At 44.6% G+C, this 23920-nt stretch overlaps 1 protein-coding gene and 1 long non-coding RNA gene across 3 annotated transcripts in view; one reads left to right on the forward strand and one right to left on the reverse strand.

Annotated features, from left to right (window-relative positions):
- The window catches only part of LIMS1 (LIM zinc finger domain containing 1), a 121451-nt gene that overhangs the window by 34925 nt on the left and 62606 nt on the right, over window positions 1-23920 (forward strand). The window lies entirely within an intron of this gene.
- Window positions 14603-23920, reverse strand: part of LOC137163415 (uncharacterized) — a 29468-nt gene continuing 20150 nt past the window's right edge. Inside the window, exons 2-5 of the long non-coding RNA XR_010922712.1 lie at window positions 19052-19153; window positions 18292-18414; window positions 16797-17023; window positions 14603-14811 (exon numbers count right to left, since the gene is read on the reverse strand). This is a non-coding gene — a long non-coding RNA (uncharacterized lncRNA). The remainder of the gene's footprint in view (window positions 14812-16796; window positions 17024-18291; window positions 18415-19051; window positions 19154-23920) is intronic.

Consider the following 23920-nt stretch of genomic DNA (forward strand, 5'->3'; position numbering starts at 1 on the left):
AGACTCAGGAGAAGGAAATCTGTCTGAAGGCCTTGCTGATGGAGGCAGTGCTCAAACCAGCCTCTGATCTGGCATGTTCCGTCCCAGGGCCGAGCATGACATCAGTGCTAAGCGCTCAGTCGGCAATGGCTCCACTGCAGCACCGGATGTCTTCCTCACCCTCGAGGAAGAAACAAAAAAAACCGCATGTGGAGCGGGGCCGCTCCACCCGCACCGAAGCCCAGGTAAGTGTGGTTGAACACAGGACCGCTCCAGGAGCAATTGACAGAGAGTCGATGGGCTTGCCACCTGAAAGTGCGACACGGTCAAGAGAGCCACCTCAGACTCCGGCGAGCAGGAGGGGACCTCTCCAGTTACTGGCATTGTCGACACTGGAGGTGTTCCAGGCGGCAAGGAGCCTGATGGCCCTGCCTTCGCCACCCTCTTCTCAGCCTCCGGCTCCGTCAAAAGAGTGCATGCCAGTCTCCAGGGGAAAGCCTGCGATGGGGCCCCTGCAGTCGCTTTGACGAACCCCTGAGCAGAGATGGTCGTCTGAGAGCTCAGTCACTGCGTGCGGAGGCATCGTTGCGGCGTTGGTCTCCGAGGGGGTGCTCCCGGTCACTGAGGTGCGTCTCAGTGGTGGGACACCCACACTATAGAAGGTCGCGGCACCGTTCCCAGTCCCTGGCACTGAGAGATGTGCACTCAGGAAGGTGGCGCCGATCCAGGTGGTCTTCACGTGGGCCGTCCCAGGAAGGGAGCCAGCGCCGCTCTCGCTCCCTGGCACTGAGGAGTTCGCCCGCATCAATGGGGCACAGAACCCAGTCGCCGCAAGGGAAGTGGCACTACAGATCGTCAGTCCCTAGATGTCGCTCTCATCGATTCTGCTCTCCATTGAAGCATGATTCACCATCTCCCTGCCATCGGTCATGGGAACAGCACCGTCGTTCATCATCCTCGTGTTTGGTGACACCGAGAGAACGATCTTTGAAGCGCTGGAGTAGCCGGAGATCGGGTCATCACTCCCCAACCCTATGGCACCGCACTATGGGAGACTCGATTGCTGCCCCACTATGGTCATCTGGCTGTGAATCTGCTTCCTCTCAAGAAAAAGGTCACTGTTAGGGGCATCGCCGCACGGCAAGGGTACACGAGCAACCCCCTGTTCTGGCAGCTCCTGGTTGGCCCCAAGGACAGTGGCTGGCGCAGTGGCCATATTGGAGACCCTGGGGTCCAGGACCCCTTTCATATAAGTCTTCTGGGGCAGATGGCACTGGTGGCCCTAGAGAGAGCCCATGACTCAGCCTCCGAAGAGGGCTTTGACCCCCAGGAGAAGACATTGGCTGGGGCCCCTCGACGGTGGGAGGGGATGCCACCTCCTGCCATCTCCCTTCAGTCCTCATTGTCCTCCCCAGATGAGTTGTCCCGGGGTCATCGGTGCGATTTGGATGATTTCAGAGCCTAGCAGGAGCTCCTCAAGAGGGTGGCCTCAAACTTGGGTTGGAGGCAGAGGAGCTAAAAGAGGCATTGGACAACCTCTTTAATGTGCTGGTAGCGGTGGTCCCAGCTCGGGTTACCCTGCCCGTGCATAAGGAGGTACTAAAAATATTGAAAGCCCTATGGCAGATGCCATCATCAGTGGCCCCGACTTCGAAAGGGGCAGAGAAAAAAATACTATGTACCGGCCAAAGGGTTTGAGAACTTGTTTACCCACCACTCTCTGGGTACCCTCGTGGTGGCTGCTGCCAATGAGTGGGACAGGCAGGGCCAGCCTGGTTCGACCCCAAGAATAAGGACAACAAAAAGTTGGACTTGTTCTGGAGAAAAAGTTATTCCATAGCAAGCCTGCAGTTTCGCATTGCCAATCAGCAGGCTCTTCTGGGCAGGTACAGTTTCAACCTCTGGGACTCCCTCAAGAGCTTTGGGGAGGCCTTGCCCCAGGAGCAGTCATTGGACTTGAGCACTGTCTTGAAGGAGGGCAGCACGGTGGCTAGAGCGATGCTGCAGGCAGCCTCGGTTGCGGCAGATTCAATGGGGAGGGCCGTGGCCTCGGGGATCTGCATGCGTCGATGCTTGTGGCTGCAATTCTCTAGGCTGTCGTAGGAGGTCCAGCAATCTATTCAAGACCTCCCCTTCAACGGGTTGGCCCTCTTTTCAGACCAGACTGATGCAAAGTTGCATGGTCTGAAAGATTCAAGGGCCAGGCTCCGCTCCTTGGGCCATTATACGCCCCAGGCCTTGAGGCGCCAGTTTCACCCGTAGCACCAGCAGCAAAGATCCCAGTCTCCTTGTTTAGCCTCCTATAGACAAAGGCTAGAAATACGGGGTTTAGGAGGTGCCGGGCAACAGTGGGGTCTTCCTCAGCTCCCCAGTAGGGGTTGACTAGGCAATCCAATAGCTAGTCCCAACCGTTCTGAAGGTGCACCCAGGGGCAGCGTTCCAGCCTGCATCCAGGATTCTCCCCGTCCCTTTCTGAACTGCCTAGCTCCCTTCCTGTCCAAATGGGCCAAGTTTACATTGGACTGTTGGGTCCTTGGCATAGTTTCGGCAGGTTATGTCTTTCAGTTTTCCCTTATTCCTCCCCACAACCCTCCCTCCCTATCCCTCTTCAGGGACCCCTCTCACAAGCAACTCCTCGTTCCAGACGTGGAGGACCTTCTCAGTCTGGGGGCTGTAGAGGAAGTTCCACCAGATGTGAGGGGAAAAGGGTTTTACTCATAGAATCATAGAATATTAGAGTTGGAAGGGACCTCAGAGGTCATCTAGTCCAACCCCCTGCTCAAAGCAGGACTAACCTCAGCTATATCATCCCAGCCAGGGCTTTGTCAAGCCTCAGCTTAAAAATCTCTAAAGATGGAGATTCCACCACCTCCCTAGGGTAACCCATTCCAGTGTTTCACCACCCTCCTAGTGAAAAACTTTTTCCTAATGTCCAACCTAGACCTCCCCAACTGCAACTTGACACCGTTGCTCCTTGTTCTGTCATCTGCCACCACCGAGAACAGCCTAGCCCCATCCTCCCTGGAACCCCCTTTCAAGTAGTTGAAGGCTGCTATCAAATCCCCCCTCATTCTTCTCTTTTGCAGACTAAACAAGCCCAGTTCCCTCAGCCTCTCCTCATAAGTCCTGTGCTCCAGCCCCCTAATCATTTTGGTTGCCCTCCGCTGGACTCTCTCCAACTTGTCTACATCCTTTTTGTAGTGGGGGGCCCAAAACTGGACACAATATTCTAAATGCGGCCTCACCAATGCCGAATAGAGGGGAATAATCACTTCCCGTGACTTGCTGGCAATGCCCCTCCTAATGCAGCCCAATATGTTGTTAGCCTTCTTGACAACCAGGGCACACTGCTGACTCATATCTAGCTTTTTATCCACTGTAACCCCCATGTCCTTTTCTGCAGAGCTGCTGCCTAGCTCGTCGGTCCCCAGTCTATAGCTGTGCATGGGATTCTTCCTTTCTAAGTGCAGGACTCTGCACTTTTCTTTGTTGAACCTCATTAGATTTCTTTTGGCCCAATCCTCCAGTTTGTTTAGGTCCTTCTGTATCCTATCCTTACCTTCCAGGGTATCTACCACTCCCCCCAGCTTAGTGTCATCCGCAAACTTGCTGAGTGTGCAATCTACCCCATCCTCCAGATCATCAATGAGGATGTTGAACAAAACCGGCCCCAGGACCGACCACTGGGGCACTCCGCTTGTGACCGGCTGCCAGCTAGACATGGAGCCATTGATCACTACTCATTGAGCCCTATGCTCTAGCCAGTTCTCTATCCATTTTATCGTCCATTCATCCAACCCATACTTCTTTAACTTGCTGATAAGAATACTGTGAGAGACAGTATCAAAAGCTTTGCTAAAGTCAAGGTATATCACATCCACCGCCTTCCCTACATCCACAAAGCCAATCACCTCATCATAGAAAGCAATCAGGTTGGTCAGGCATGACTCCCTTGGTGAATCCGTGTTGATTGTACTCAAGGTAGTTCCTTATCCCTGAGGCGAAAGGGGGTCTCAGACCCATACTAGACCTGCATCGTCTCAACAAATGTCTCAAGAGACTGAAATTTCGCATCGTCTCCTTAGCCTCCATCATTCCCTCCCTGGATCCAGGAGACTGGTATGCCGCCCTCGACCTAAAGGATGCATACTTCCATATTTTGATTTTCCCCACCCACGGGTGTTTCCTCCGCTTCGTGGTGGCCTACTCTCACTACCAGTTTGTGGCATTGCCCTTTGGCCTATCCTCGGTCCCAAGGGTGTTTATGAAACATATGGCGGTGTGGCTGCGTACCTTAGATGCCGGGGGGCCAGATTTACACAGACCTGGATGACTGGTTGATCAAAGGCAGGTCCCTGGCTCAGGTCCAGAGCAGTCTGGATCTCGTATGTGATCTCGTATGTGCCACCTGCTGCTGCCTGGGCCTGTTATAAATGAGCAGAAATCCATATTAATGCTGGTACAGCGGATAGAGTTGATCGGAGCAGTCCTGGACTCTACATGGGCCAGGGTTTTTCTTCCCTAGCCGCGCTTCGAGGCTATGTCAGGTATGATTGCTCGCCTGCGCTTCTGCCCGACCACAATGCCCAGGTGCTGTCTGCAGTTGCTAGGCCCATGGCAGCATGCATGTACATTGTGAGACTTGCACGCCTAGGGCTCAGACCACTTCAGTCATGGCTGGCTTCGGTCTATGCTCAGAGCAGGCACTCCCTGGACCGAATAGTCAGTCTCTCCCGCCCCGGTTCTGTCTGCACTGGACTGGTGGTGGAACCCTCGCTCAGTGGTACGGGGTGTACTGTTTGAGGATCTCATCCCCTCGGTCACTTTGGTATCAGATGCCTTGGACTTGGGATGGGGGGCCCACATCAGCGCCAACCTCAGCACACAAGGGGTTTGGTTGCGAGAGGAGAGGGGCATGCACATCAACATGAGGGAGTTTCGGGTGATACACCTAACTTGTGGGGTGTTCCTTCACTTCATTGCAGGCAAGGTAGCGCAAGTACTGACGAACAATACCGTGGCCACATACTACATCAGCAGGCAAAGGGGAACCCGCTCCTCGGCCCTCTGCAAGGTAGCGGTTTGGCTGTGGGACATGGCAGTGAGCCACGATTTTCACCGAATATCCTCTCACCTGTCGGGAATCAGGAATGACACAGTGGACTGCCTCAGCAGGTCATTTTTACCCCGCCATGACTGGTTGCTCCACCCGAAGGTGGCTACTATGATCTTTCAGAGGTGGGGCTCTCCCCATGTGGACTGGGTGGTTTGCGTCCAGGTGGAACAAGAAATGCCTGCAGTTCTGCTCCCTCCATGGACTTGGGGTCAGGTCGTTATCCAGCGTTTTTCTCCTGCAATGGAAAGGGGGCCTGATTTACCGTTTCTGCCCATCCCGCTACTTCACAGGGTCCTGCTGAAAATCAAGAGGGACAGGGCAGACATTATCTTAATTGCGCCGGCCTGGCCGCACCAACATCAGTTCAGCATGCTGCTGGACCTATCAACCCTTCTCTTCCCCCCGCCGCTGGAATTGCCGAGGTGGCACAATCTCTCTCTCAGGACCATGGCCGCTTGCTGCACCCGGACCTGGACTCCTTGCACCTGATGGCATGGAGGCTTCGTGGCTAAATGTGGATGAGCGAACGTGTTCTGTGTAGGTTCAGCAGATCCTGCTGGGCAGCAGAAAACCTTCCATTCAGGTCGCTTATCAGGCAAAGTAGAAATGGTTTACCTGCTGGGCAGCATCCCAGGGAATGTCACCTGGGTCATCATCTGTACAGGCTGTTCTGGAGTATTTGTTGCATTTGAAGCTCCAGGGCTTAGCTATGGCTTCACTAAGGGTTCACCTAGTGGCTGTCTCTGTTTTTCACCTGCCATTGGATGGGGGAATGTTTTTCTCCAATCCTATGACAATCAGGTTCCTGGAGGGGATAGAGAGGATTTATCTGTAGGTCCGTGACCTGATGCCTCCTTGGGGTTTGAATTTGGTTCTCCTGCGGCTCACAGGTCCTCGCCTTTGAGCCCATGGCTGAATGCTCATTGCTGTTGCTTTCATGGAAGGTTTCTGAGGGTCTCTGAGATTAGGATGCTGACCTCTGAACCTCCTTATACAGTCTTTTATAAAGACAAGGTCCAGTTACGGCCCCATCCTGCTTTCCTGCCTAAAGTAGGCTCCCAATTTAATTGTAACCAAGACATCTTTCTCCCTGTGTTCTTTCCCAAACCACATGGTTCGAAGGAAGAGCGGAGGTGGCACATGCTGGACATGAGGCAAGCATTAGCCTTCTATATTGATCGTATGAAATCGCTTTGAAAGACCACACAACTCTTCGTTGCATTAGCAGATAGGATGAAAGGCTTACCTGTTTCCGCCCAGCACATCTCATCCTGGATAATCTCCTGTATCAAGTTTTGTTACGAGCAGGCTGGAGTGCCCCTTCTGGAGCCCACTCTACCAGAGCTCAAGCATCTTCGGCAGCCTTTCTGGCACAGGTGCCAGTGCAGGATATCTGTAGTGCTGCCACCTGCTCATCACTGCACACCTTCACAGCCCACTACACTATTGTCCAGCAGGCATGGGATGACGCCGGCTTCGGCAGAGTGGTGCTGCAGGCAGCTCATCTGTAACTCCGACCCACCTCCAAGGTATTGCTTGTGAGTCACCTACCATGGAATCGACATGAGCAAGCACTTGAAGAAGAAAAGTTACTCACTTTGTAACTGTTGTTCTTTGAGATGTCTTGCTCATGTCCATTCCATGACCCACCATCCCATCCCCGCTGTCAGAGTTGAAGGCAAGAAGGAACTGAGGGGGCGTAGGGCTGGCAGTGCCTCATATATATGCACAGGACTCCAGGAGGTGCCGGAGCCAACCCTCTGGGTACTGCTGAAGGGAAAAAAGTTCTGGTAACCATGCACAGGGGTGTGCCTACACCTACAATGGAATGGACATGAACAACGCATCTCGAAGAACAACAGTTACAAGGTAACTGTCTTTTTCTTGTCACAATTACCCTCATTCCATGTGTTTGTTTATTATACCCACTTGTTGCTTCTTGTTTTACATTACTCTTCTTGGATCAGGGGCTCTGTACAAACATTTATTAAAAGTACCTAACACAGTGGAGCCTCAGTCTTTGTTGGCTTCTCTAGTTGCAATATGTGTAAATGCAAATAAATAGTAATAATAATGAATCATATCTAAGAGCTAATAGAACTTAGAAACTATTTTTTATAGTTCTTTTCTATTCTGCATTCTCCTAAACTATAGAGTGAAATGACCCATTGTGGGTGTGAACGTTCAACCAGAGGATACTGCACTGTGGCTGCAAACTTCAAAATGCTTTCCTCTGCTTGCAAACATAACCTCTTTCTTGCTCCAGTTCAGCTTCAGCCTGCTGCCCTTCATTCATGAGCTGATATAATCCAATCAGTGGGCCATCTTTGTGGTAGTGGTGTGGTCATATGTGATGAAGGGTAAGCAAAGTTGTGTGTCATCTGCATATTGCTAGCACGTCAGTCCATGTCATCTAAATCATCTGGTGGCTGCATGTAGGTGTTGAAAAAGTCCAGAGTGAGAATTGATCCGTGTGGGACTTTGTGAGGGGTCTAGTTCTGGAGTTGCAGTTTCCCATCATTACTCATTGGATACACCCTCCCGCAAGGCCCTCTTTCATGGTCGCTAGCATTAAATGTTGCAGTCTCACAGAAGAGAGACTGAAATCTCCCTAACTCTAGTCCAGGAGGATGAAAATGGATGTCTGACCTCTATCCATTGACATGAGGAGATTGTCCATCAGTGCCACTAAAATGGTTGTATGTATTCCATGTCCTGACCTGAATCCAAGTTGTGCTCCATCTAGGACATCAGTTTAAATCAGGTGAGCTTTAAATTGGCCTTTGGTTAATTTCTCCGTGAGTTTACTCTGGAATGGGCAGTTTGACAATGGGCAGCAGTTGGCTAGAACAGATGTTCTAGGGTAGGTTAACAGCCATGCGCGGTTAAATGAAAAAGGGAAAGGCCCCCCCTAAGCTAACTTTGAGATTATTTTTCCTGTGTTGGTAAAGAAAGAAAAGCAACTACATCTTTCTCTAAAATGAACATGAGTTGGCTTGGGTTTTGTAAAAGGAAAGAACAGTGTTGTGGTGGCATTGAAGATAGAGGAGTTAATACAGAATCTTGAATATGGCTGATAGCTAAAGAACAAGGGTGGAAATGGATTTTCAAAGCGGGCAGGTGTTTGTGCGTGCTAAGGGAACGTCCTTTAGAAATAATTATGGGCAAGATCTTGTTTATATGTGTGAGGAGACAGTAACTAAAAAGCGAGTAGAACAAATATTTTTTCAGTTGGTATTTTCTATTAACCACATCCTCTCAGGGAATCCAGACCCACTTGTTTTGAAGATTCAGCCCATATTAAAATTTGCAAATGAAAAATATTTTCATTTCTGTTTTCATGTACATAGGAGGTCAGAGGGCACCATCTGCTGGACAAAAAGATTGCTGCTAGCATGCCATAACTCAAAATTTTGCTAGACGAAGTTTGTAAGGAGGGCTTTGCAATAACAAGGAAAGGAGGCGGTACAATCTGCAGTGAGGTATAGCTTCTTCATAAGGAAGTTGGGTGTGAATAGAAATTTTTGTAAAGAAAAAGGAAGTCTGAGTACTTAGCTGGGAGCAGAGAGAATTCTCAAATGCTTGTACACTTAGGGTTCTTCTCTGTATGTATCATTCTTGGCATGGATTAGGGAGGTTATAGTCTGTGTGCGTGTGTGTGCGCGTGCGCTAGATAATTACTGAGAGTATAATTTGCCTCAGCAGTGATTAGTGGATATCTTAACCAACTGCAAATATTTTGGGAGTTTTGATGCAAAGGAGCAGGAATAATTGCTTAGGGTAGTACAAGGGGATATAACTGGAGCTAGTAGAATATCATTTGGAAAAGAGGAATTTCATCTGCAAAACTGGGGGAAGAAAACATAGACAATAAGATACCAGTTAAGCTGTCCTGCAGTCTTTTCAGGAAAATGGTGGAAGCTCCATCACTTCAGATTTTATAACTAAGCTGAACAGAACTCTGGTAAGTAATAATGCCCGTAAAGACCTTACATCTCTTATGTTCTGTGATTTACGCAAGCTGATGTGTACAGATGCCAAAGGAAAGGATGAAAGTTAGTTTGCTTAATTTTTTTTAAAAGACACGAATCAAGGGAGGCAAATTATGGTAGTGATCTACTATGGAACTCGGCAACAAAATGAAGAAATTGCACTGTCAGCGTCTCATGATTTGTTACTCATCGTTGATTTTAAATAACCTATATTTGTTGAGAAACACAGTACTACATTCAAGTAACTTTCTGAAATTGTTCATTTAGTTTTCTAATCAAAAGCTGAAGGGCTTAGTGGAGATGCTATTCTGATTCTGACAAAATGAGAAAAGACAATGACAAGCCTATAGATAACTACGATCAAAAGATCCTGAAATGATGATGGATAAATTTCCAGATGTGCCTAAGTCTGGTTTTCAAAAGTAACTGCACTTACGAGCCCAAGTCTCATTGAGAAGTCAACAGAGTGATGGCAGATAAATAATCTTAACATCTTTCATAGAAAAGGGTACCAAAATACTTTATAGAAAGTTACAATATATCACATCACCTATCATAGAAATGCATTTTCTTCTGGGGTGGAACACTGTTACCTGAACAACTGGAATCTGATATTAATGCATTCAGGAACTGACACGACACTCGTTTGATAATGACAGAGAGGCTTTAATTACTACACTTACAAAATGAGCCCGCAAGCCAAAAGTCCAGTAAATATTAGCTGCAAAGCAATTTTCCTCACCAAGGCAGGCAAAAGGTGGTGGTTTCAATTCCTGACGGTTTCTCCGAGAGCTTGGATCCGTAGTCTCAGAAGAAAGCTGGATGAGATGACAGTTCTGTGTCTGGAATGATTTCTTGGTCTTGAAGCGCACTTGTTAGTGGGATTGCTTCCCTCTTTATACTCTTAAATTCAGTGTTTTCAAAGCATTTTTGGTAATTACATGAGACAACAAAGGAAATCCAAAAAAAACAACAGGGGAAAGACCTACATGTTTCTAAAAAGACGTTAGCCGCCTGAATTTTGCTTAGTCCACAATCCAGCACTTGTTTGTCACAAAGTTCTGCCCTTTCCTAACAAAAAGGGGTTGGGGTTTGCTGAGATGAAAATTGAGGTGGCATCCATCAGAATATCAGATCAAAAGGTATCCTTGAAAAATACGGCGCCACTGAGGTTATAGATGAGTTCATTACAGAAGATAATTCCATTAGGGAGACTGGTCAGTCAAGAGGGGCCATTAATCATAGGAAAAGCCATTAACCAGACATACTTAGAGGCAAAAAACAGTTTGTGTGATGCAATAAGAAGCAATCAAATTTTTTCAAAAAGGGATTCCAGCCACCACCGTACTTTTGTAATATGCCTCTTATTAGTTATATTTAGTAGCTTAATTTTATAAGTAGGCCCAGCCTAGTTAGAATTTCATAGTCCACAAACATGGCAGCCATTCTGTACTAGCAACACTACTGAACAGTTTTCTCTGCTTTCCTCCTCAGGCCTTTGGCCAAACCTAAGGCATTCATCACCTGAAGGATTGGCAAGCTCATACCGTAAATTTTGGCTTTGGAATAAGTGGTGATGGAGAAAATAGTGAGGCTAAGATTTCTGGTTCCAGGAGACAGAGCAGCATTGGGTCTCTTACACAGAATGACTAGCCCACTTCTCCAAGTTCATACTGAGAACTGGCAGGCTTAGGCAGGCTGCCAGAGACTGTGTATAAATGTGCACGAACAGTGATGGGATAAGAAAAAAGGCATGACAATCTAGAGTGCTTTTACTAAGGTTTCTTCTTTTTAATGGATGATAGTTCTTTACCCAGTCTTGGTAATGCTTCAGCTAGGAAATAATGTTGTTCTTTTTGGTGTTTGGAATAGATATTAAAACAAGAAGGTGAGTTCAAACGAGAGCTGCTAATATGATTAAAGGATAATATACAATATATGAAATACACCTGGGCTGGTATTTTTGAAAGGGCATTAGGGAGTTGGGCACCCAAATCCCTCTGAAGTTCAATGGGAGTTGGGCACTTGCCTGCCTTAGACATCTTTGAAAATCCCAGCCCTAGTCTGCATTACTTATGGCAATAGATTTTATGATTCAGGTAGTCACTCTTTATCTTACAGTCTAACAGGCTAGAGGTAGAAATTAAAAAAATCACATTTAGGATTTCTTCCTGTATCTGACAGTGAGCACAGTTACTCAATGGAAGACTTAGGACGGGGTAGTCAAAAGGAGGACTGCAGGCCAAATCTGGACCACTGGACACTTTTGAATGGCCCCTGAAATCTTTTTATTTACTTACCATTATTGTTTTATTTTCTCTGGAGTCTGGATCTTGACCAAGAAATTTGCACCTTCACAAAAAACAGCTGACTACTCTAACCTAGGATGTCACATCATCTTGCAAAGATGCTGACTTTTCTTGTGGGAAGCCTGGCCTCACCCCCAGTCCTGATGTTGGGAGTGGGACGAGGGAAAAAGAAATAGAGAGGGCGCTGTGAGGAAGGGAAAGCAATGCATAAGGCGTGAGGCTGAAAGGATCCAATCAGTGAAAATATATTTTCAGAACAAAAAGTCCATGATGTCACTGTTATTGCTCTTCCCCTTTTTAGCGTTTCTCAATGGTTTTAGTTTTGCCACAAATCTCTGAAAACGTTAGTGATACTGACAAAATTGCCAGATGCAATTACATTGGTTTGCCCGTGTCAAAGTCTATATAACTAAGAAGTGGGACTAAATTTCTTCAAGTTGGGCTAATTTGAAGGTTAATGTTAGTTCCTTTTTAATGGCAATTTATCTGCATTTTCCTTGGAGTGACAAAACTTTTACTGTTATCATGAATCAACAAATTGTATTTGACTTCCTACATATGTGAAACCACTGGAGTGCTGCTGCTATGTGAAATTTATACACATCAAAATTCTAAATGCCTCTTTTGTCTTTTAACTTGTATCTTGATTATAGAATTTTGCTTTGTCCATGATCAGAAAAAGCACTATTTACTTGGGAGTGGTCATATCCTTCTGAGAAGTAAAGCTATAACACATACTTTTTCATCTTCATGTGACTCTGTTGCACAAGTTTAGATAGAACTAAAGCATAGCTGCAGGCAGGAGATAAAAAGTAAATTTGAGGAAGTATAGTGCAATACGGGAAACAGGAGCTTGTGAAGATAATTATATGGTTATGGTTATATGTCCATAATAAAATTACACTGAACGAAAGTGGCATGAAGACAAAAATAGAGATACTGAGAAAACAGTCCTATGTGTGTTATGGCGAGACTGGGGATGAGAGAGCAAAATATGTCAAGTACCTAAAGTGAGAGTTTGTTCATATTAAGCAGTGGAATGTGTGATTAAAGTAATTAAGATACACATCTGAAGAGCAGGGTATATAATGATTTATAATGAAAATTTTTTGTAAGGAAGCTCTTGAGATACACAGATTGTGTAATAGGCTTGACTGAATCCCTTAGCCACAGAATGAGTATCACAGATTCTATAATTACAACATTTCTGTTATTGCTTAATAGGTTCATTTGTTAAATGTCAGCCTAGCAGTGCTTGCCTTATGTGGTTCAGAGGGCCAGCCCAAGCCCAGTGCCTCAAAACGGGGCTGAAGTGGGATGGAAGCATTGCCGTTGGCCTTGGGATGGCCCCTCTGCATAGAGCTGAATGTCAGTTTTTGGCAGTGTCTCATTAAAGTCTGACTGTTTTGGCTGATCTTCAAAATTTGGCCCTATAAATACCATATTCTTTACCTTTGTAAGTGTTTTTTCCCTAGCAAAAAGAGAACTTCCTTTTGGAAAACAAAGCTTGTAGCTATTTCACCTCTAATAAAGTAGAGAGAAGGATTATTAGTCATTTTTTCATTAATAGATTATTCAGAAGGTACCTTTGAAAATGCACAGTTGTCATTCACCGTGTTCAGGGAAAAAAATCTTACTGCTAAATTTTTTTAATTGCTGAAACTAGTTATGTTTTAATGGGTATTCTAAAATGCTTTAAAATAATTAGAAAAATCTAATGTAGGATTGCAAGGTGGCATGTTGCTCAGTATTTTCAAAGCACTATCAGATTTAAAAACAAAAACAAAAAAACTTGAATTCCCTTAAACTCTACATAGTTGTTTTTTTTCTTTTTTCTTTTTTTAACTACCTCGTTGCTTTGGAGCAGTTAATTAACGTTAATGGGAGTTGAATATTCACAAGTAAGAGAGTATGCCTTTTAAAAATGTTTCGAGAAGCATAGACACTTCTGCAAGAAAAAAGAATAAACCTCTCTTTTAAAAGAAGCAAGCTACTTCTGCACATATACTGCATAATTGAAAACTGTATCTGCTTCCCCATTTTTTTTTTTGGCAAAGAGTGGTAAAAACTTTGTTTTTAATGTCTTCCAGTGAAATTTATTGTTGGGGATGTTTGCAGAGTTCCATGGATTTTAGCCATACTATTACCATTAAAATCTGAGTTGGGAACCAGATTCTGCCATGATATACACTCTGCAACCCCGTGGAATTCAGGGCAGAATTTGGCTCAGTATCTCTGAACCTTTTACCTCCACAATTCCATGGCGCTCTCCCTCATCTGCTAATTGTAGACATCCCCAAAAGTAAGGGCTTGTCTACACTTGCGGCTGTGCGTAGAGTATATGTGGCTGCACACCACAGTGAAAAGCGGGCTGCGTCCATGCTGCACTGTACAGCTACACACAACAGTAACAGGCTCCGGTAGCAGGAAGACATTGGCACACTACACTGCTAAAAATAGGCACTACTTTGTTGTGTAAAGAGCCATGTCGTGTACATACCCTAAGGTCCTGGGATGTCTTTATTTGCCTAAGCAGTGCCTCACGGTCTACACTGCTGTTCATACCTGTGCTAACTGCATGTGCAGCGTCTGTACTCTACACGCTGCTGTAAGTATAGACATAGTCCAAGGGTGTGTCTACACTGCATGTTCCTTTCGGCAGTGTGTGGAGTACATACACGGCTAGCCTCCCAGCACAGGTATGAATAGCAGCGTAGACAGGGAGGGACTGCTTTGGTGAGTTGTGACAGTTATTGGGGTGCCTGGGACTGAGGCTACCTTGCTACCCCTCTGCCTCCAGCTGGAGGAGAATTGCTTGTGCTTAATTGGGTGTCAGGGCTCTGACACCACCGGCTTTAGCTACCCACACATCCTCCTCTGGGCCATGCCAGCCCTTACTTTGCCTTGCAAGTTAACAACCATAGGTGCACCCCAGATCCTTGAGCCCCTTTGAAGTGTTTCCCTGTAGTGTCCAACCCCTTCTCCACTGAATGCTCAGTTATACCAGGTTTGCTGTCCCCAGGGGAACAACATACACACCAACTTGAATGATTCAGTCCAAGATCTGTTCTTGTATCACGCCACAGCACTGAGTTATATTTATAATGAAAACAATCAAAAGTTTATTATCAAAGATTAAGATTTGAGGCTGAGGCTACGTCTTCTCTGACGGCGGCAAATTCACTGCGGTCAGTAAAGACCCGCTTAGTCGATCCAGAAATCGATGTATTAAGACCACCTTCTCAAGTGGCGTAGCGCTGCATTGATGGAAATGCTGTTCCCGTCGGCGCAGTGCAGTGAAGACGGTGCACAGAACAGAAGCAGAGAAGTCGACGGGAGTTACGCAATTTTTTGCGTAGCTTGCGTAACTCCGGTCGACTGCCGCCGAATCTCAGAGGTAAGTGTAGACAAGCCCCTAGCGAGAGAGGATAATGGAAACAGAGGGGCTACATAGAAAACAAAATCATAACATGCTTTCTAGTGATTAAATTTAAGACTAACCTTTTGTTTAAGGAAGTCTCTTTCACGCAAATGTCCTTCACGCAAATGTCCTAGTGCTTCCACCCAGGATTGGTTAGTATCTGGTTTTCATGAATGAAATCACTTTGCTCAGTTAATTCCACAGGTACAGGATGAAAGGAGGTATCTTTTTGCCTTTCCCTAATATGTCTAAAGTTCACTGTCTCTCTCCAGAGACAATATATCCTTAAATATCATCTGTTCATACATCTCACAGCAATTATGAGGATCAGTGAGAAACAGGCTTTTGTTAGAGACGTCACATGACAGCATTGATTGATAAATACCATAAAAATGGTGTTAGATGTAGTGAGTTTGTCAGGCCTGTTAGGAGTTGCTGTTACACAGCCGTGAATTCTTTGATGGTTGTCAGTGAGGGATTTTTAGGGTCACACGAGAAGAGTAAAGACATTCCTGAACCCTGTAGGTATGTAATCTACATGGCTCTCTACCTGCCCACGCCATGCCTCCCCATCTATTCTGCTCTTTTTTGCAGTGTAATATACTCTGCCTCCCTACTGCTGGAATCTTTCCTTACTGCAGGGAAAGGCTCTAACAGTGGGGAAAAGGTCTGGCAGCTGCCAAGCTTTTCCCCACTGCTTCCCTTCCCTTCCAGAGCTTTTCACTGACATGTGTAGCTCGACACTGCAGTGTGAATGCAGCCTGCTTTGCAGTGCGACATGTAGCTATGCATGCCCTACATGCTGCCACAAAAGGTGTGCAAAGTTAGACATAGCCAAGACTGCATTGCTCCGACACTGCTAAGGAGAGCTGTCTTCCAAGGGGAGCAGTGGGGGCAAAAAACCTAGCTGGCTTCAAAACTGAGCTTGGTATGCTTATGGAGGGGATGCTATCATGGGACAGCCTAATTTGGCAATTGATTGATCTTTGACTATTAGTAGCAAATATGTCCAGTGGCCTGTAATGAGATGTTAGATGGGTGGGTTCTGAGTTATATTACAGAGAATTCTTTCTGGGTGACTGGCTGGTGAGTCTTGCCCACATGCTCAGGGTTTAACTGATCGCCATGTTTGGGGTCGGGATGGAATTTTCCCCCAGGGCAGATTGGCAGAGGCCCTGGGGGGTTTTCGCCTTCCTCTGCTGCATGGGGCACTGGTCACTTGCTGGTGGATTCTCTGTACCGTGAAGTCTTTAAACCATGATTTGAGGACTTCAGTAACTCAGTCATAGGTGAGGGGTCTATTACAGGAGTGGGTGGGTGAAGTTCTGTGGCCTGAATTGTGCAGGAGGTCAGACTAGATGATTATAATGATCCCTTCTGACCTTAAAGTCTGAATCTACTCTGATCGCATAAAATTGGCATGCAAATTTTTGAGTCCTGAGAGAGAGTATTAATTCTTTTGCATCAATCCCTTTGAAGTAGCATGCAGCATTTTCAGACATCTTTTAAAAAGCTGAATTCAGTGCCCTGTTTGTCCACAAACAAGTGCAGCTCATCCCCTTTTCATGCCAGATTCCCCACACTGTCCTGCCCAGGAATGAGAAGATAGTTCAGTCCTCATACCCATTGTATCCTTTGATTCTGATGAGGCTACCAGCAAGGAGGACAGTTTTCTAGGAGGTGGGGAGGAAAAGTGAAGCTAACTATTTCCATTAAGGTAAGGTAGAGGATCCCCTGCTTCCTTTGTCAACAGCCAGGAGAACAGTGGAAAGGGTCTTTCTAGTTCCAGCACATGGATAAGGAAGGGAAGCTCTATGTTCACGAGGCCTATTAGCTACGAAAGGTTGGGTGCCTGCTTATTGTTGTTTACTACATATGGTGACTAAAACTGTTGGTCTTTCATGTCATGTAACTGTGGTTAAAATAAATGTATATTTTAAGTGTAGAGTGTTTGGGTAACACACACAATACTTACTCACCAGCTATTTCTCTGCTCTTCGTCCCCTCCCTCTGTTGTGTAATTTCCTTTCCAAGAGGAGGCCTTTTTGCTTCTGTTGTTTTAAAATATTGGGAGAGCACTTGAATTTAGTCCCCTTTCCTGCGGGAGCAATTTTTTTCTTCCTGATCTTCCCTGGTGGCCTTAGGGTTGTGGTTTGCCATGGGAGGAGCTGAAGTGTAGAGTTCAGTGAATTCCTCTCTTGGTTTACTGTGTGAAATGCTTTAATGGTCAAAAGTAGGAAGTGGTTTGCTATGTCACATTGTTTTTTATCACTACCACCAGTAATAATCAAGCGGGAAATATGCAAATACTGAACGTTCAGTGTAAAGCTATATATGGGAAAGATTACTTGTGCAATTCTTTTGTTGGCAAGTCTACACGCTGTAAGTACCAGCTTTTTTATGCTTTGATCCTTTAGGAGCTGGCTTTGGCTTCTGTATCCATATGAGTTAAATTCTCTTCAAGACTACCAGCTTGATGCCTTATTCAGAATGACTGTCTTATAGTCAGTTTAAGAGTTTCTTATAAACAGCAACCATACCTGGGAACTAACATAAACATTGCTATGGGGATTTCAGAATTGAAAAATGTCAGCTTGCAGGTGTTTACTGCAATTAAAACCTAATGGCACAGATGATATAGCTTTGAATTTAGCCATTTACTCCATTTTCAGTCATCTAAAAATTGTTCTGATATTCCCTGAGTTCCTGTTGCTGCTAATCTGTATGAGTGTTTTTAGGAAAAGTATTTTGTCTCCGTTCTGTGTCATGGAACTAAGGATTCACGTACATCAAGGAAAATGACCTGTTGCTGACAATGATTCTTTCCTTAACTGGTGTTAAGAATGGTATAACTGCTAGTGTAGATCGGATGGGGGGCGCAGAGGAAGGTGGGAGGCATTTTTAGAACCATTACAGAAAGTATGATTGAGACCAAGGAGTCATAATTTCTGTGGGGCGAACATGGGTTTTGTCCCATCTGTTGTAGATGCATTTCAGCATGATTTGAGAGCCAGTTGCTGACGATCATTGTTCAAAATGGGTCATTTTCCTAGTGCAGATGAATGTTTAGAAGAAGGTTGTTTGTTTGTTTTTACCATTGAGATGGCCATTCTGTTCCAATATTTTTAGTAATCTATTTTTCAGGTGCTTGAAAAATTTCACCTCATAAGGAATTTTGATAAGTTTTGTTTGTTCTTAGCCCTAAAGTAACTTATTTTACAAAGTTAGGTAAAAACCTGGGATTTGTTAGTTAATTATCCAATTATTACAGAAAAAGATGATTATACGCCAAACAACAATTAAGTTTTGTTTCTTTTGCACTTTGATAGCTCATTTTTAAAACTTCAAGTTTGGCATGTATGATGTTTTTCAATTAGAATTACTGTTTTTGGTAAGTTTGAATTTAAAAAAAAAATTAAGAAATGTTGAGTGACTGAAAATTAACACATAGCAAAATAAAAAGAATGTACTTACTGTGTTCATATGCAAACTATACAAGCATGTGCGCTGAGCATAATCTTCAGTATTCACAGAACATTGGCTTTTCCAAATTCAAGATGCCTTAAACTATAAACTTCATACTTTTTTAAAGGTGATCTAGAAAGGAAAAAAGTAATTAGGCCTTTCCCCACCCCCACCCCACCCTTTTTTTTTTGGTCCTTTGACTTACAGAATTAAGAAGGCCTAAAAGATTTCTCTTTGTCTAGATCAGTGTTTCTCAATTGGTGTTCCGTGGAACCCTGGGGTTCCGCAGGAACACTGTTAGGGTTCCACGAGAAAGTGACTTTGCGCCGCCGAGAGCAGCTGTTCTCTGCGCCGCCGAAAAAGGGAAGATGTCCTGGATTTTTCGGCGGAGGGTATCGTGTATGAGTAATGAGTTTTATTGGAGCAACTTCTATTGGTGAAAGAGACAAGCTTTCCAGCTTGCACAGAGCTCTTCTTCAAAAACATTTTTTGTTGTTGTTTTTTTTTGTTTTTTGTTTTGTTTTGGTTTTTTTACTTGTTTTTACCATAGTAACTGTACCCCAAAAGGCTGGATAATTAGTGGAATGAAATCACAAGCGTAAAAAGTGTAAAAGTTGAGCAACTGAAAGAGGAAGGAATTTTTAATCGGACCGTTTAAAGATCTCGTGTTGGGGTTTTTGTTTTGTTAATGTTTATTTAACCTCAGTGACTAGCATTTTGAAGAATGTTTTTGTATTTTTACATATTTTTGTAAATATTTAATACTTACATCTCTTTGGTGAATGTCTGAGAAGGACACTACATCTTCTAAGGCATCCAGTTAGACCTCCAGTAAAACCAGGGAAAACTAGAGATGACATTCCTGAAATTTCTAAGGAAAAATTTAGAGAATTTTAGTAGAGAAAAACTCTTTACAAACAAACATTTGAGGCCTTCTTTATACATCATAAAGAAGCAAAATATCTCATTTAAAAAAAATTGTAGATCATATTTAAAAGCCATTAGAAGAAGTCCTTAATTTAAAACTTCCAAAATAGATATGAAGGGAAGATGGTAGGCTGATGTTACTAGGGGACAGGTCTGAAGTTGCTTGGGTGCTGCAACTATGCATTTCTAAACTTTTTATTGTCTGGGATTATTTTAAATGAACCTTAGCCCTGTATTTTCTGGCTGTCTAGCAGTTTTTTTTTCTTCCAATCACATCTGCTTTTTTTTGAAAGGCTTTATCCCCTTAAATTCCTTATGTACATTCAGCTGTAACTCCATCTTAACAAAAGTTTGTGCTTTTTTTATTGTTGTAATATAGGCACTAAGGGTAACATTTTCAAAACCACTGAAGTCTCATTTTTCAAAAGTGAGTTAGGCATTTAGAGGCCCAAGTCTCATTGGCTTTATTTGAGAACTGAGGTCAGGTCTACACTGAAAAGTTAAGGTGACCCTGCTACGTCATTCAGAGGTGTGAAAACACCATGCTCCTGAGCAATGTAGTTAAGGCCACCCTAGAAGCCCTAGGTCAACAGAAAAATTCTTCTGTTGACCTAGTTACCGTCTCTTGGGGAGGTGGATTACTTGTGCTGAAGGGAGAACCCTTCCCATTTCTGTAGTAAGTATCTACACTGAAGTGCTACAGCTGCGTTTTAAGTGTAGATATATCCTGAGGTGCCAAAGTCCCTAATTCACTTTTGAAAATGGGACTTAGCACCTGATGATATATCTACACTTTGAATTGGAGGTGTAATTTCCCGCTTGAGTATAGTCATACCTTCACTAGCTCTGATCGAGCTAGTGTGCTAAAAATAGAAGTGTAGCTGCCGCAGTGCAGGCAAAAGAATGGGTTAGCTGTCTAAGTACTTAACTAGGGTCCTGAGCAGCATCATACTCAGGTGGCTAGCCCATCCTGCTGCCCACCCCACAGCGGCTACACTTCTGCTTTTAGGTGCTAACTCAATCAAAGCTAGTGTGTGTACGTCTTCCAAATTGGAAGTTACACCTTCCACTTGAGTGTAGATGTACCTGTAATAACTTAGGCCCAGATTTGTCAAGGTATTTAGGCATTGCTGCGCTCAGCGTTGCAACACACAACTGATTTAGGAGTTTGTTTTACTTTCAAAAGGGATTTAGGCAATGGGATTTTGGCTCTTAAGTGCTTAAATTCCTTTTGAAAATGAGATTCAGGCTCCTCCATTAGGTAGGCATTGCAATGCTGCAAGCAACAACGCTTAAATACCTTGAAAAAATTATTCCAAGTCTCTGTCTACACTAGAGACCTTACAGTGGCACACCTGTACCACTGCAGCTGCACCACTGTAAGGTCTCCCATATAGCTGCTATGTGCTGACGAGAGAGAGCTCTCCCATTGACATAATTAAACCACGCCCAACAAGCGGCAGTAACTATGTTGGCGGGAGAAATAGTGCTGTCCACACCAGTGCTTATGTCAGTCAGGGGGGTGTTCTGTTCACTCCCCTGACTGACAAAAGTTTTATTGACGAAAGTGCTTGTGTAGATATAGAATCATAGAATGTTAGAGTTGGACGGGACCTCAGGAGGTCATCTAGTTCAACCCTGTGCTCAAAGCAGGGCTAACATCAGCTAAATCATCCCAGCCAGGGCTTTGTCAAGCCGCAGCTTAAAAACCTCTAATGATGGCGATTCCACCACCTCCCTAGGTAACCTATTCCAGTGCTTCACCACCCTCCTAGTGAAAAACTTTTTCCTAATATCCAACCTAGACCTCCCCCACTGCAACTTGAGACCATTTCTCCTTGTTCTCTCATCTTCTACCATTGAGAACAGCCTAGTTCCATCCTCCCTGGAACCCCCTTTCAGGTAGTTAAAGACTGCTATCAAATCCCCCCTCATTCTTCTCTTTTGCAGACTAAACAAGACTAGTTCCCTCAGCCTTTCCTCATAAATCTTGTGCTTCAGTCCCCTAATCATTTTTGTTGCCCTCTGCTGGACTCTCTCCAATTTCTTCACATCCTTTCTGTAGGCTGGTGGCATGGTCCAGCCGGGGTGTCGCGACTCTTCCTCAGGCCCAGGCTCCGAGGAAGGCCACAGCACCTTGATCTAGGGAACTGCTGCCTAGCCTGTTGGTCCCCAGTCTGTAGCTGTGCATGGGATTCTTCCATCCTAAGTGCAGGACTCTGCACGTGTCCTTGCTGAACCCCATCAGATTTCTTTTGGCCCTAACCTCCAATTTGTCTAGGTCACTCTGTATCCTATCCCTGCCTTCCAGGGTATTTACCACTCCCGTAGCTTAGTGTCATCTGCAAACTTGCTGAAGGTGCAATCTACCCGATCCTCCAGATCATTAATGAATATGTTGAACAAGACCGGCCCCAGGACTGACCCCTGGGGCACTCCGCTTGTTACCGGCTGCTAGCTAGACATGGAGCCATTGATCACTACCCATTGAGCCCGACAATCTAGCCAGCTCTCTATCCATTTTATAGTCCATTCATCCAACCTATACTTCTTTAACTTGCTGATAAGAATACTGTGAGAGACTGTATCCAAAGCTTTGCTAAAGTCAAGGTATATCACGTCCACTGCTTTCCCCACATCCACAGAGCCAGTCTATTTTTTTCTGAAGTCCTGCCATAGAGAAAGTTAATTCATGTGGTGAAAATTCGGCTTTGTCTACACTAGCACTAACTGCAGTATAATTTATGTTGCTCGGAGATGTGAAAAAGCCACCCACTGAATGACTTAAGTTACACCGACCTAAGCGCCGGTGTATAGAGTTTTGCTCCCATTGCTTGCAGAGCTGGAGTACTTAAGCCGATGGGGAGCTCTCTACCGTTGGCTTAAAGCGGGTTACATTAGAGAGTTTACAGTGGCGCAGTTGCATTGCTGCAGCTCCACTACTGTAAACTCTCTAAAGTAGTTGTAACCTTAGGCTATGTCTACACTAGCACTTTTGTTGGTAAAACTTTTGTTGGTCAGGAGTGTGAAAAAACATTCCCCTCACCAATATAAGTTTTACCCACAGAAACACCGGTGTGGACAGCGCTATGTTGATGGGAGATGCTCTCCTGCCGACACAGCTACCGCCACGTTTTGGGGGTGGTTTAATTATGCTGACAGGAGAGCTCTCTCCCGTCAGTATAGAGCAGCTACATGGGAGACTTTACAGCGACGCAGCTGTGCCACTGTAGGGTCTCTGATGTAGACATAGCCTTAGTAAATGAAGGAAGTGCTCTGTATAGGAGGAATAGAAGCAGGAAGTTGGCAGCTGTGCACTGCTGATTCATATGCCTGTGAAATATAAATGCAAAGAGGTGTTAATGGCACACTAAAATTCTAAAGATTAGAGTAAACAAGGTAATTTATTTCTGTAAGTCGGCCATTGTTATAGACCACTTTTAAAGAGACCCTAATATGAACTAGGGTGACAAAATGTGTTTCCCAGGAGCCAAATAAGTCATAGATGGTACGGTACCTTCCAAGTGCAGTGGTCTTTTTATTGGTGCTCAGGTATTCAAAGGTTACCAAGACAAGTGCAACCAAAAAATATAGTGACCAGGTCTTGAATTGGCAGCTCAAGAAGAAAGACATGTAACAAAGAAGGGGGTGGGGGGAATGGACCTCCCTACACAAAAAACCGAGGAACAATTTGAATATGCTAAAATGTCCCTAGCTTCTGTTTGCCAGAATCTGGGAATGGGAGACAGGGGATGGATCACTTGATGATCACCTGTTCTGTTCATTCCCTCTGAAGCACCTGGCATTGGCCTTTGTTGGAAGACAGGATACTGGGCTAGATGGACCATTGGTCTGACCCAGTATGGCCGTTCTTATAACAGTAAAACCAACAACATAAAAACAAAGATCACGGGGAGAGAATAGGCACATTCTAAAACTCCCCAAGGGAAATATTGTATTGTTCAAATTCAGAGAATATTTGCTTGATGAGCTCTTTACAGTATTGTTGGTACTTGCCCTACTCAGGGCTGTGAGGATGGAATTTGACAGAATATTTATGGCAAATGCTACAATATTTGTCCTTAAAGTCCTGGTCAGGGTAAGAGAGGCCCCTCTGCCTCACTGGCACCTACAGTGACTTTCTAGTCTTGGTTTGCTGGGCAAATTACTCTTGTAAGAAATCTCATTATATATAATAGGTTAAAACTGACTAATTCCATGGCATGTGGAGCTTTTCCAGTTATCATACAGATTTGTCCATCTACTAGACATTTTTCATTGACCACTATGATTATTACCCTTTAGTCATGGCCCTACCCTGCATGTTCAACTGTTGGTTTACCCATCCCTGCCTCTCTGACTTTTGTCCCTGTCTACACTGTGAAAGCAAATAATATTCTCACAGACTCTGCCTTTGCATAGGGGAAGAGGGAGAATATCAACATCTTCTGAGTTGTAAAACTGTAAATTGAACATTATTCAACTCGTCTTTGTAGAAATAAATGATAAATGAGAACCACGATGATACTTGGCCGGTAGGGGGAGATGCTGGAAAGCCCATTGTAAATACAGCATAGTAATATATAATATCATAGCACAAGCTGAAGCAAAATGTTTGTGTACTTTGTTGGGCTACTCCCATATTTTATTTATAAATTTACTGATTTATTACTCAACACTTTGGGTGAGTGGGGGAGGAACTTCAAAGAAC

The sequence above is a fragment of the Emydura macquarii genome, unplaced genomic scaffold, assembly GCF_026122565.2.
Source record: "Emydura macquarii macquarii isolate MOO-44397 ecotype Brisbane River unplaced genomic scaffold, CSIRO-AGI_Emac_v2 contig_2531, whole genome shotgun sequence".
NCBI classification, from domain to species: domain Eukaryota; kingdom Metazoa; phylum Chordata; order Testudines; family Chelidae; genus Emydura; species Emydura macquarii.